Source organism: Rhinoraja longicauda, chromosome 2, assembly GCF_053455715.1.
Source record: "Rhinoraja longicauda isolate Sanriku21f chromosome 2, sRhiLon1.1, whole genome shotgun sequence".
NCBI classification, from domain to species: Eukaryota; Metazoa; Chordata; class Chondrichthyes; order Rajiformes; family Arhynchobatidae; genus Rhinoraja; species Rhinoraja longicauda.
In genome coordinates, this window is record NC_135954.1 from 91,889,153 (window position 1) to 91,903,901 (window position 14,749).

The 14,749-nt window shown below is 39.5% G+C and overlaps 1 protein-coding gene across 4 annotated transcripts in view; it reads left to right on the forward strand.

Moving 5' to 3' along the window:
* The window catches only part of gjc2 (gap junction protein gamma 2), an 86,077-nt gene that overhangs the window by 33,848 nt on the left and 37,480 nt on the right, over positions 1 to 14,749 (forward strand). For 2 of the 4 annotated variants that reach the window (XM_078424085.1, XM_078424090.1), the window contains one exon: positions 5,554 to 5,641. The exons of 1 other annotated variant lie outside the window; for it this stretch is intronic. The gene's annotated coding sequence lies outside the window, so the exon portion shown is untranslated. Of the gene's footprint in view, positions 1 to 5,553; positions 5,642 to 10,421; positions 10,530 to 14,749 lie in introns of those variants that run through there. One more of the 4 variants, XM_078424099.1, reaches the window with a different exon arrangement.

The following is a 14,749-nucleotide window of genomic DNA, read 5'->3' on the forward strand; positions in this document are numbered from 1 at the left end:
TGCTGCCTGTCCCGCTGAGTTACTCCAGCATTTTGTCTATCTTTGGTTTAAAGCAGCATCTGCAGTTCCTTCCAACACAAAACTATTTAAGTATCTCCAAACATTTAAATTTTTTAAATCATCTATGTGAGGAATTGAGAGACGTAAGTGAAATTATCTAGCTTATCATGCTCACTCCGAAGTGGTGCAATAAGTTTCAATCTTTGCTTACTTGCATTTAGAAAAAATCTCTTTTAAAAGCATAGGATGGGTAGGAAAGAACTGCAGATGCTGGTTTAAATCGAACATTCTTCAGACTGAAGAAGGGTCTCGGCCCAAAACATCACCCATTCCTTCTCTCCAGAGATGCTGCCTGTCCCGCTGAGTTCTCCATCACTTTGTGTCTACCTTATATCTATTGCTTTTATTGAATATTTGGATATAATGAACATTTTCCTGAAATTGCTATTTTCTTTGTACATGTCCCCTGTGAATCATTACGTTTCTATGCAATTTCCAAATGTAACTTATTCCAGAAAGCACTTTGAAATCTTCTTTTCCTTTCTTACAAACTGAGATTTAATTCAATTGAGATTTCTCACAATTATTTCTCTGAATGTTGTTTTCAGAATTGGCTCACAGGTGACATTGGCTCATGCACAAATGATTAGCATTATGGTAGTTCTTTGAAACTACTCATAAGTGGTACCTGCAAGTCTGACAATGGCGTATAGCAGCAATTTCCTGCAGAGCAAGTGCAGCACCTTGGGAAATTGCAAAGTAGGCAAAGAATGACAATGATAAGCCAGGGTTATCCTGAGTTTATAGTAAATCACATCAGTGTGATTTCCTGTCAGTTTCAAATTTTGTTCTTCATTTTTTTTTGTGGGAGCCGCTCCAAACCAAACTTGCTTTTACTTTTGAAAGTCAAACAAACTGGAAATCTAAAATAAAAAAGACTCAGCAGGTCATGTGCATCTGTGGAAAGAGAAACAGAATTAACGTTTCAGGTCAAAACCCTTTGTCAGAACTTTTACTTTTGTATTATTCAATCCAGGAAGCTTTGCTAAAACTAATTCTTAGGCATAGATGTTTATCACTAACCAATGAGAAAAAATTAATATCTGATTTGAACTATCCCTTCCATACAGTAATTGTTAGTACAATGCATTTTTTAATCATGCAGAGCCTCTTTAAACTCTTCATAATATGTCATTCAGAGGAAACAATAAGATCACTTCAAATATTCACAACTTTAAAGGAGGGAAATTGTGCTTGGATTCTGGGGATGTAGATGAGGTACGAAATGAGTACTTTGCATCTATTTTCACCGAGGCGAAGGATATGGTGGACAGTGATATCAGTGTGGAGAATACAAATAAGCAAGGGTTGTTTAAGATTAAGAAGATGGAGGTGTTGGAATTCTTGAAGAGCATTAAAGTGAATAAATCATCTTGACCTGATGAGACCTATTCCACGTTATTGAAAAAGGCAAGAGACTAGATTGCAGAAGCCTTGACAAAGATCTTTGTGCATTGTCTAGCAAGAGTAACTAATGTTGTTCCTTTACGTAGAGAGAATCAAGGGAATTATAGGCCAATGAATGTCCACCGGGCATGATGGGGTCTATCCCATGATACTGACGGAGTCAGCCTTCCTGATGAGTTTGTTGATCCTATTGGCGTTGGCAGCTTTTGCCCTGCTGCCCCAGCATAAGGCAGCGATAAAGATGGCACTGGTTACCACTGGTAGAATATTAGCATCTTACTGCAGACATTGAAGGAACGGAGCCCTCAAAAAGTACAGCCGGCTCTGTCCCTTCTTGCACAGGGCCTCGGTGTTCCTGGACCAGTCCAGTTTACTGTCCAGATACACTCCAAGGTATTTGTACTCCCTCGTAAACTAGACATCCACACCATTGATGGAGACAGGGGACAGGGGTGTTCCTCTTCTCCTAAAGTCCACCACCAACTCGTAATAATTACGTAATAATAGGCAAATTACTTAAACTTGCACTTACAGTGCCCTCCATAATGTTTGGGACAAAGACCCATCATTTATTTATTTGCGTCTGTACTCCACAATTTGAGATTTGTAATATAAAAAAATCACATGTGGTTAAAGTGCACATTATCAGATTTTATTAAAGGCCATTTTTATACATTTTGGTTTCAGCATGAGGAAATTACAGCCGTGTTTATACATAGTCCCCCATTTCAGGGCACCATAATGTTTGGGACACATGGCTTCACAGGTGTTTGTAATTGCTCAGGTGTGTTTAATTGCCTCCTTAATGCACGTATAAGAAAACTCTCAGCACCTAGTCTTTCCTCCAGTCTTTCCATCACCTCTGGAAACTTTTATTGCTGTTTATCAACATGAGGACCAAAGTTGTGCCAATGAAAGTCAAAGAAGCCATTATGAGACTGAGAAACAAGAATAAAACTGTTGGAGACATCAGCCAAACCTTAGGCTTACCTTAGGCTTGGAACATCATTAAGAAGAAAGAGAGCACTGGTGAGCTTACTAATCGCAAATGGACTGGCAGGCCAAGGAAGACCTCCACAGTTGACGACAGAAGAATTCTCTCTTCTAATAAAGAAAAATCCCCAAACACATGTCCGACAGATCAGAAACACTCTTCAGGAGTCAGGTGTGGATTTGTCAATGACCACTGTCCGCAGAAAACTTAATGAACAGAAATACAGAGGCTACACCACAAGATGCAAACCACTGGTTAGCAGCAAAAATAGAATGGCCAGGTTACAGTTTGCCAAGAAGTACTTAAAAGAGCAACCACAATTCTGGAAAAAGATCTTGTGGACAGATGAGATGAAGATTAACTTATATCAGAATGATGTCAAGTGCAAAGTATGGAGGAGAGAAGGAACTGCCCAAGGTCCAAAGCATACCACCTCATCTGTGAAACACGGTGGTGGGGGTGTTATGGCCTGGGCATGTATGGCTGCTGAAGCTACTGCTTCACTTATCTTCATTGATGATACAACTGCTGATGGTAGTAGCATAATGAATTCTGAAATGTATAAACACATCCTATCTGCTCAAGTTCAAACAAATGCCTCAAAACTCATTGGCCAGCGGTCCATTCTACAGCAAGACAATCACAATCATACTTTATTAGCCAAATATGTTTTGCAACATACGAGGAATTTCATTTGCCATACAATCATAACAATAAAAAGCAACTGGATATACAAAATACATTTTAACATGAACATTCACCACAGTGACTCCTCCACATTCCTCACTGTGATGGAAGGCGAAAAAAAGTTCAATCTCTCCCTTCTTTGTCCTCCAGCGGTCGGGGGCCTCTAACCTTCTGTTGATGGGATGATCTTGACTTCCATAGCCGGTGGCGGGCCTTCCTCGTCGTGGCGATCAAGCTCCTGCATCAGGGGGGAATCTCAGCTCCTCCATGCCGTTGATCTACCCCGGATCGGGACCAGTCGAACCTCGTGCAGCTTGGAGCTTCCCTACCGGTCTCCACCAGAGGCTGTGAGCTCTTTGACCTTAAAGTCCGCAGGCCGAGGTTAGAGCATCGATCCAGGCAAGAAATTGCACGCTCAGATGGTAAATCCACGCCCCGTGGTGGTGCTCAAAGTCAGTCCCAGGCAAGGCCTCCAGCTCCATGGTGTTAGGCCGCAGAGCGACCGGAGATACGATCCGGAAAATAATCGCATCGCCGGCAAAGTAAGAGAATCCCCCAACTGCGCAGGCGCGGCTGCCGGGCCCAGCAAGTGAACTCACCAAAATAACAAAAAAAGAACAAAAAGGTCAGACAGACTGTAGGTGAGGCTGCCATCGCGGCATCACACGGTGGATGTTCCCAAATAATCCCAAACATATTGCTAACGCAACAGTTTTTCAAAGCTAAAAAATGGTCAATTCTTGAGTGGCCAAGTCAATCACCCGATCTGAACCCAATTGAGCATGCCTTTTATATGCTGAAGAGAAAACGGAAGGGGACTAGGCCCCAAAACAAGCATAAGCTAAAGATGTCTGGCAGATAATCACCAGAGAAGACACCCAGCAACTGGTGATGTCCATGAATTGCAGACTTCAAGCAGTCATTGCATGCAAAGGAAATGCAACAAAATACTGAACATGACTACTTTCATTTGCATAACATTGCTGTGTCCCAAATATTATGGTGCCCTGAAATGAGGGGACTATGTATAAACACTGCTGTTATTTCTACATGGTGAAACCAAAATGTATGAAAATGGCATTTATTAAAATCTGACAATGTGCACTTTAACCACATGTGATTTTTTTTTCTATTACAAATCCCAAATTGTGGAGTACAGAGGCAAATAAATAAATGATGGGTCTTTGTCCCAAACATTATGGAGGGCAATGTAAACAATTCACAATAGGTGGTTCAGTTTCCTGAATGACCTGTGTTATTGCAACGAAAGGATGGCGAGGGCTTCCCGCCTGCTTCATAGATATAAAAGTGACCCCCGGACTCAGTGCAAGACTGGAAAGGTGAGCGAGAACGAGGGAGGCAGTGAAGAGCAACGCCCAGCCGAGTTGTCGACATCTTCCACAAGGTGCACCAGCGAGGCCTTCTTCACTAGCTGCTGCAATGTATGATTGACCCGGCTGTTGTTGCGGCTCATGCCCCTGTCTGACAGCACTTTCTTCAGGCTGCCTGCACCGACAGGACATACTCGGTCACTATGGAGGTTCCTCCCCTCTCACCAGCTACTGCTTCTTCTCGTCGGCACCTGCACTTCTTGCACATCTTTGTTTCTAGCTATTCAAGGCGATTCTGACTTGCGCAAAATCTAATGTGTAAGTTGGGGAATGTCTGCTTACTCAATGGCAGAACACCTAGGAGCATTTACATAAAAGGGTTTTTGGCTTGCAAGTCCATCATCAAAGTGATAACACAATTGGAGCGGGTGGTAAAAAAGGGATAGGGTGGCAAGCAAGGTGCTTGGCATGCCTCATTTCATCATGGTGTTGACTGTAAAAGTTGGGAAGTCATGTTGCAGTTGTGAATCCTGATGCAATGTCTCGACCAAAATTTTTGATCATCCCTGTGTCTTCACAGATGTTGCTTGACCTGCAGAATTCCTCCAGTAGTTCATTTTTTGTTTCCGATTCCAATAACATCTGTTTCAGCAGTATAAAGTTTTGCCTAGGACACATTTGGAGTAGTGAGTTCAGTTCTAGTCGCCATGCTATAGGAAGAATATGGAGGTTTTGGTGAAAGTGCAGAGGAAATTCATCTAGATTGGAATGTGTTAACTATAAGGAGAGGTTGGACAAACTTGGATTGCATTCTCCGGAACGGCTGAGGGGAAACCTGATCGAAGTTATAAAATTATGAGAGGTATAGACAGGGTATTTTTAAGGCAAGTTTTATAAACAAGTAGGTGTTTTTGTATACTTAGGTACCTGGAATGTTCTATAAGGGGAGGTGGTAGAAGCAGATATAATAGCCTTGTTTAAAACAGACTTGAATAGGCAGAAAATGGAGGGAGAGGTTGAGATCCCGATACTGGGACCCAATCCAAGATGTTGACAATTCCTTTTTTCCTACAGATGCTGTTCAACCTGGTGTCCCACCAGCAGCTTTTTTTTTTTGCTCCAGGGAATAGAGGAATGCAACAATGTGCAGTCGTTGGAATAAGTAAGATGATTTAGACATGGTAGGCTGAAAGGCCTTTTACTGTCCTGCATAGTTTTACATTCTATTAAATGTTGGCCTTTCCAGCAGTTCTGGATCCCAATAAATGAATATAAAAATGAATTAATGAATTGTACTGACAATATATCATTAATATATTCAATTTAGTATATGAAAGCATCATCTAATTGAAAGCTGCAGACATTATGGATAAATAATGTTGGTTTGTAAAAGTACAGTAACATTTTATGTCAAGTCTTTTCTTTCAAGGCAGCAGTACACTCTTGCAAACGGACCTTTGCTAATCCCACACTAATGAGTGTACACTTGCCAGTGCATACATACACACACTTACATGCAAACATACTCTTACTCACATTCCTAACCTTATTACCCCATCGCCCCTCAGACTCTTCCAGTCTCCCATTTTCCTTGTTTTCTCTTTCCATTCTTTCCTTTCTGCACACTCCCACTCAATTCCCATCCCTCCCCTGCACCAATGGCTGCTCATTCTGCCTTGGGATGTCATAATTCACCCCCTTGAAAATCTCTCACTTCAGCAAAGCTCCAGGCTACTACCTGCACATGCACAACCCAAGCCTGGGGCTAGAGTGTGGGTCATTGCCATAGAGTTGGACAGCATAGAAATAGACTCCTTGGCCCACCACATCCTAATTGATTTTCTTGCCAGTATCTCTAATTCCATTTGTTTGCATTAGGATTGCCTTGCCTATTTAAATGTCTGTCTAAAAAGCATTTGCAACAAACATTGGAGTGGAACTAATGGTTTTGAAAGTGCTGATCTAGATGCCTTTTTATCATTGTGTAGGAACGAACTGCAGATGCTGGTTTAAACCGCAGATAGACACAAAAAGCTGGAGTAACTCAGTGGGCCAGGCAGCATCTCTGGAGGGAAGGAATGGGTGACGTTTCGTGTCTGAAGAGGGGGGTCTCGACCCGGAATATCACCCATTCCTCTCCAGAGATGCTGCTTGTCCCGCTGAGTTACTCCAGCTTTTTGTGTCTTTTTATAATAATAATAATAATAATGCATTACATTTATATAGCGCTTTTCATATACTCAAAGACGCTTTACAGGGATTTAGAGAACATAGGGAAGTGAATAAATAGATAAATAAGTAAACGAACAGAGAAAGGAGACAGAAGGTGAGGTGACCTTCAGTGGTTGAAGGCAGTACTGAACAGGTGAGACTTCAGTGATGTTTTGAATGTAGTGAGTGTGGAGGAGTCACTGACGGTTTGGGGTAGTGAGTTCCATAGGGTGGGAGCAGCGATGGAGAAAGCCCTGTCCCCCCAGGATCTGAGGGGGATAGGAGATTGGCAGCAGCAGAGCGGAGGGTGCAGGTGGGAGTGTGCCTGTGGAGGAGGTCGGTCAGGTAGGATGGGGCCAGGTTATGGAGGGCTTTGTAGGTCATGAGGACCTACAATTATCTATAATACCTATAATACCTATAATGCAATTATCATTGCATTACTGTTCACCTACTTCATCCTTGAGCTAAGATTTGGAGTTTCATATCATAATTTGAAATGTAGAGCAAAATATACGGGGAAAATAAAATCTTAATATCAAAGGATTGTTATATTTATTGGGTGAAAGTAAATCATAAAATTAGGTCTTGGATACTTTGTGTTGACTTCTGTTATGATTAGCATGACTGCTTAGTTATGTCATACACACTCGAGTGGAAAAATCTGACTATACATTGTGGAATTCCAGCTGTCTTCGCTTTATAAGATATAAGGCATAGGAAAAAAACAATGATTCTTGTATTTCCTGTGCTTCTAAAATATAACAGTATAATTTAATGTGCAACTATGTCTTGTTATAATGCCTCCAAAATGTTATTGCTTTGTTGTTAGTTTTATTTTTCAGTAGAATGTGAGCAAACTCTTGCACCTGACCAATTGAATACCATCATAATGGTTACTGAACATTTGTCAGAATACATCAATAGAAAGCTTGGGACATGTTAGTTCAACGCAACTTACCATTAGGCCAGTCAATAAAACGGCAAATCATCATATTCTTTTAAAACTGATACCTGTTTTAAAAGAAAATTAACAGAAAAGGGTAATAGAATATTTTTTGCAGTATTGTGATCAGCTATGATTACAGGCGTCAAGCTGGACATGCTGAGGAGAACTTGATTCTTATGTTGTTTTGAGCAGACGGCAGAGTGATTGAATATGTAGTTGACATTATTCCAGGCACATCCATCCAAGCCTTGGAACACGTTTAAGATGGTTTTTTAGCTTCCTTAGGACATACCAAGGCCTCTCGCAAATTAATTAGTTTTGAACGAGAAATTTGAATTTGTTGCAAATACTCAATAGTCATTTGCGATTTGCGGAGAAAGAAACATAACATTTCAGGTTGATGACTTTCATTTGGACCAGGCTGTTAGACATGAAACTAGTTTAAAGTCATTTAATGAGAGGCATTGATTTGCAACGATGAAAATGTTAAATACTAGTGGGTATTGACTTGAGGTGAGAGGGGGAAACTCCAGTCAAGATTTATGAAGGAGGGTGGTAGGCACCTGGAATGCGCTGCCAGGATAAAAGGTCGAAGCAGATACAAAGCAATGTTTAAGATTTAGACAGGCATTTAGAAACAAAACAGCTAAGGAATAGAAGCATGTGGGTCTTGTAAAATTAAATGAGATTAGTTTAGATTGGCATTATTGCGTGGATATCATGGGCTGAAGGGCCTTTTCTGTGCTGTTCTTTGTATGGTATATTTTGGTATGACTGTATGGTAATTCGAGTTTCACTGTACCTTAATTGGTACACGTGACAATAAACTGGCCTTTGAACCTTTATGTTGTACCAGTGGTGGATAGTGTAAAATCACTGCTAGAAACAGGTAATGAAGGCAGATTCAATTGAAGTATTTAAAGGAAAGTTGATAAGTGGCTTAAAATAATTTGCAAGGCTATGGTGATCAAGCAGGGAAGTGGGGACTAGCTAGATTGCTGTCATATGGATTTTACAGACCAAAAGCATTCTTTAATGGTACAACTATTCTGTGAACATAACGAAATGTAAAATTTGTATTGATTTACATAATTAAAGTGCCAAATTAACTACATATGTCTTCCTTACATGGTAAGAAATCATACAAATTTCTTCAATGATCAAACAATTATCCACATTCTATCCCCAATTTTTGCAATGATCCAAACAGGAAATGTAGGCAATGTAAAGGATTTTAACACAGGAACTTCTGGAATTCCTGAGCTTTGAACTTGAAATTTGACTACTTTGATGTGCCTAAGTAGCTGAGCGCTGATGTTTTTATTATCTGTCTAGAACCAGTAGACAAATGATTAAAAGATTGGCATTGACAACTGATATTCACAATTTGGAAAACACTTAACAGCAAACTTTCATTATCAGAACAAACTAAAGAGGAATAACCTATTGTATAAACAAATACGGGTACAGATTGGCAGTTGGAAAAAAGTTTAAAAAATAGCCAGACTTCCTGTGTCTGATTGCTGTTTGTAATCCCCAGCTGGAAAATGGATGTGCTGGCTCGATCAGGGTTGGTTGCAGTAATTCTAATTGTTGACTGAGTTGGGAACATTCACAGTTTGTGCTAACTTGATACCGTCACTTGGGTGCAGTACTGGATGACTGCCAACACAAGTGGCGACCAACCCCTGCAGAAATGGCTGTTAGAATAGGAAGGGGAGAAACGATACGGCTGCTGTACTTTCCTTTTTTAGGGGAGAAGGAACTGTTAAATAATTTATCTAATTTAGTTTTACTGTGAGGTTCATCTGACAGCCTGTCAGTGATCAACAACTCTTTGCATTTTGCATGTGTGTTGTAATACATCGCAGTTCCCTCCTCAGCAAAATCAAGTTGTCTCTGCTGTATGAACTGTATGCTTTCCTGCTTGAGATTATAAAAACACTGAACAGAATTATTATATGTTCTGAAGAAATCAATTTGAATACTCTGCTGATGTATCAGGTTTAATTTCTACGCGTTCTAGTTGTGTGCAATATTGTAGTTTTGTTTCATAGCCAGAAATATTTTCCTATGGTTGCGTGAGATTCCACGAGTGTCCGGACATTGCAGATATGAGCAGATGTTACTAAACTATTCACATCCGTGAATCAGCTCCCCCATGAGTTGAGCTCCTTGTAAAGCGTGCCCTGAGATGGTGATTCTGGTTTTTTTCCAAATCTGTTCAAATTTGGAGCAATTCAGCGCTTGAAAATGGAATTTAAAGGAGATTGTTTTTGCTTTCAATATAGTTGGACTGTTAAAAAAAAACCCTCCTTTTTGGAATGAACATTTATTTGCATGAAGTTGACATTAAGCCAAAGAAGAATAAGAGGAAGTTCATTGGAATCTGTCGGCTGTTTCTCATCCATGGAGGGAAAGATTTCAGCCAGAATAGAACTGGAAGAATGTGGAAAGTATGACTCCATAAAACCTTAAATATAGTTAAGACAGATATTGTTTTAGCAACTGTTTTTAAATGCTAGAGTGCACATATTTGAGTTTGTACGTACTTTTTATTCATTTTTATTTTTCTGATTTTAGTAGATGTTGAATATTTGCTTTTTAAAACTTTAAACTATAGTTTGGGTTATGGCATTGGCAATGACCTTAATACATTTTAAATGCATTTTTTTTTTAGCCAAGGTCATGAACTCCAGACAGTGTTAAAGTATACATTACTGCCTTCTTATTTATACGTTTTACTGACAGCATTTTGGATCAGTGCAAATTGAAAGCGGCACTTGAACTGACTGCTCACATCACTGGAGCAGATGACCTTTAGTTCTGTATATTCATCCACATCCACAAAGCATCAGTTGGTGGCATTTCTGATAATAAAGAACAAAAAGTGAGCTTTGATATGGGTGGGGACGGGGGTGAGTTGGTTAGGGAACTGGATCCATTTTAAAACAGGAAAGTTAAGATAATACTTAGATGAACTGCATCGGACCTTTCCCTAATATAAGGTGAAATGAATTGAAACTGTTTATTGCGAGTGGTACCGGCTGTGTCTATGTCAGTCTGTGCTGGCAATTTTACACTTTCATTTTGCTCGTATTAGGAAAAAGCTTGATGTAGTTAATATAAGTTTTATCTTGGCTTTCCTCTAAATGACCAAAATGCAAAATCGAGGCAGTGAAGTAGGTAATGGGTAAAGTAGCAACCTGTCATGCATCTTTCCACCATCATTATATTTATATGGTGCGATAATGCTTAAAGCACAAGAATAAAGAAAAGTAAAACTAAATTTTAAAATGTTGCATAGATTTTATACAACAAAAATGTAATGCAAATAACGAAGATTTGTATGAGAATTTGTCTTAAGAATATTTAGTTAGACAATCAGGAAGCTAGGAGGATTGAACTAAAAATGAAGGTTATTGCTAAATGTTTCATTATGGGTAGTGTTATGGAACACAGAGATCTTGGGGTACAAGTGCATAGTCCCCTAATGTAGACAAAACAAGGTAGACAAGGTGGTGAAGACGTATGGCATGCTTGCTATTCGTCAGTGTTGGGTATTAAGAGTTGGGGTAACCTGTACAAAACTTTGCTTAGGATGCACTTGGAACTGTGTGCAGTTCGGACAGCCCCATTCCAGGAAAGTGCAGAAAAGGTTGATTAAGATGTTGCCTGGATTGGAGAGCTTTTGTTATAAGGAGAGATTGGATAGGGTGGATCTTTTTTTCTTTGGAGCAAAGGCAGCTGATTGGTGACATGTAGAGGTAAGTAAAATTATAAGAAGGAATAGATGGGGTGGATAGCCCAATCACTTTTATCACATCCCTTTCTCGAAGGTGCTGCTGTGTACATTTTCTCTTAACCTACCTCATTTAGTTATTTTGTCATTGCATTTACTTTTTTAATGCACTACTTTGGATTACAACCTCGCACTGTTCTACTATTGTTATGCGTATACTATTTACTCTGAGCTTCATACGAACAAAGAATTTTATTGCACCCAACTGTTAATGACAAGAAACTAATCTGAAGGACTATGCCCTACATAGGAAATCTCAGGTGTGAGAACATGTTGGAGTTAGTCGCATACCTCTTGCTGTCAGTATGTAAGACCTGTTCTTTGGTCTTGCGTCCAAGTTTTTCATTGGAGTGGAAACATTAGTCAAAAGACTTAGCAAACCTGGGACAGATAGATTGAAATTGGGGATTATTTTGAAAATTCAGTCCATTGCTGATGTTGTACAAGTCCAACCATACATTTTCAGTTTGAAGATTGTCTGTTGTTTCAGTCTTGTGAGCACTAGTGTTTGAAACTATATTTAAAGTTGCGTATACCCATTGACAGTTTGCTGCTGAGTGCTCACAGACTGTTATGACTACTGTTATAAATATTCTAAAATGTAAGCAATAGGAATTAAGAATTATAATCTGTTATCCCGTTTGTATTAAAGCATGATATAATATTCTGTTGTATAAAAACTAGGCAAAGAAGCAGATCATGTCGAATTTTCAGTATTTTATCATCCTAATCATAATCTAGTTCTAGGCCTATATTCAATGGTGGTGAACATGGACCACCTTTAATTAAGGACCCCTTGGTCCTTAACAGTACATCTTTCAAGAAACTATTCAATTCCTTTTAAAAGAACCATTTAATCTTTGCTTGGAAAACAGTTTGTACTGGGAATTCCACATAGGAAAGAGGATTAGATATTCTACAGCGCCTTTTTTTCATTGATTTAAAGTTTTTTTTTGCATTGCCATCTTGAAGCCTTTAATTTGATTTAAAAAAAAATCATAACTGGGCTTGTAACTTCATCCTGGTCAACTTATAAAACACATTTTCCCAATGATTCCATATTGCAATAGTGACTATATTTTTTAAATATTTTGAATGTTAGGTGCTTTAGGGTGTCTTAAACATGTGAACAGTACAATAAAAATGTTCAATGTATCATATCGATAACCATAATTCTGCAATTTAAAGACACACTTTATCCCTTACTTCCCACTATTATCCCATAATTCTCATGTCCACATTCTGCTTAATTTGATATTTTTATGTTATGAGTCTCCAATGTAGTCCCATTACAGAAATAAATGTAAACCACCTCACTATATTTAATGTATTTAATTAAATGTATTTACCCTCGTATCTTTAAAGAATTCTGTTTTCTTTGGCTCTACTGACAAACATTTGGAAATTAACAGTTGAATTTTAATACAGTCATGCTGCCTGAAAAGGTGCACAATCATGTCAGGCTTAGATAAGGTAAATAGATAGAAGCTGTCTCGATTAGGGTGGCACAAGGTTGCAGCTGTCGTGTTGTTACCTAACATCTCCAGAGAAGTCAGTTCAATCCAGACCTCGAGTGCTGACTGTGTGGAGTCTGCTTATTTTTGTCTGTAACCTCTGAGCGCCCTCTATTGTTCTCATATGAGTCAACAGATACGCTGGGTGCAATGGCCTGTATTACACTCCCTTTCAGCTAATGTTTTATAAAGAATTGTTGGATCAGCATGGTGCTGACTCCTGCAGCTACATGTTATAATGCAGAAGTCAGAAATTTGGTGGTCAGATGCTGGACAATTTACATTTCCTCTGACAATGGACTCCGTACTGTATCTGGGACAAAGTTCAATTGTGCTCCACTGAAGAGTCAGACATTGTTCATATTTGGCTTCTCAGCTTATAGTGTGACCCTAACTATTTAAATGGGTTGCCAACTTGAATTGAAAACCTACGTGGTTTCTTTACTTAATTCATATTAATGTTTTTTATTAATTTATAGCAGGTAAATGCATTTTAAAATTTTATTTTCATAGTCATACCGCATGAAAACAGGCCACTTGGTCCAACATTTATGCCGATCATTATGCCCCATCTAAATTAGTCCCATTTGACCCATATCCCGCTGAACCTTTCCTGCCCATGTACCTGTCCAAGTGTATTTTAAATGCTGCCTCAATTACCTGCCTCAATTACCTCTCTGGTCAAACAAGACACAAATTGCTGGAGTAACTCAGTGGGTCAAGCAGTATCTGTGGCGAACATGGATAGGTGATGTTTTGGGACGGGGGCCTTCTTCAGTCTGATTGTGATGGGGGGGGGGGGAGTAGAAAGCTGGAGGAGAGGAGGGGCTGGACAAAACCCTGGCAGGTAATAGGTGGATACAGATGAGGTGGGCTTTTGCATTGGACAAAGGCCAGAGATGAAAAGATAGATGTGAGACAAAAGTATTGAAGAGTTCCAAATTGTGAATTTTAGAGGAAGGTATGTAGATTGAAAGCATTTGCACCTCTTCAATCCTTTTGTTATCTTCAATCCTGAGTTACTCCAGCACATTGTCTTTTTTTGTACACCAGTATCCACCCTCCTCTGGTGGCTTGTTCCATATACCCACCACCATCAAATAGCTTTGCAAAGTCACTGACCTATAGAGGGATGACAGATGGTTGAGATTTTAAATGAATATTTGTCATTTGTTTTTGCAGAAGGAATTGAGCCAAATAGGTTGTCATTTTGTGAACCATATACGAATTAGTAAAGGGAGGGGGGTGTTAGTTGTTAGAGCACTTTAAGACTTAAGTCAGGTCTTGATCAAGTGCATCCTCAGACTATTTGGGAAACTGGGGAAGAAATTATAGAGAATCTTGCAGGGATATTTGAATTATCTTCCACCACAGGTGAAGTTCTGGAAGACTGGAGGATGGCCAATGTTGAACCATCATTTAGAAAGGGACAAGGAGAAGCCATGCTGATGATCTTAACATCAGTGGTGGGTATGTTATTGGAGAGATTTCTGAGGGACTGATTAAGGATAATCAGCACAGCTTGGTGCATGGGAAATCTTCGTCACAAATCTCTAGAATCTTTTAACGAGGTAACCAAGAAGATTGATGAGGGCAGGATGGCGGATCTTGTCCATATGATCTGCGGTGGTGTCATCTGTGAACTAGTAGATTGAGTTGGATTGGTCTTTGGATGCACAAGCATGAGTGTGTAAGGAGTATAGTCAGGCTGAGAACGCATCCTTGTGGGACACCAGTGTTGAGAAGTAAATTTGTGCACTCTAGATGGCTTGATTGTAATCATGTACAGTCTTT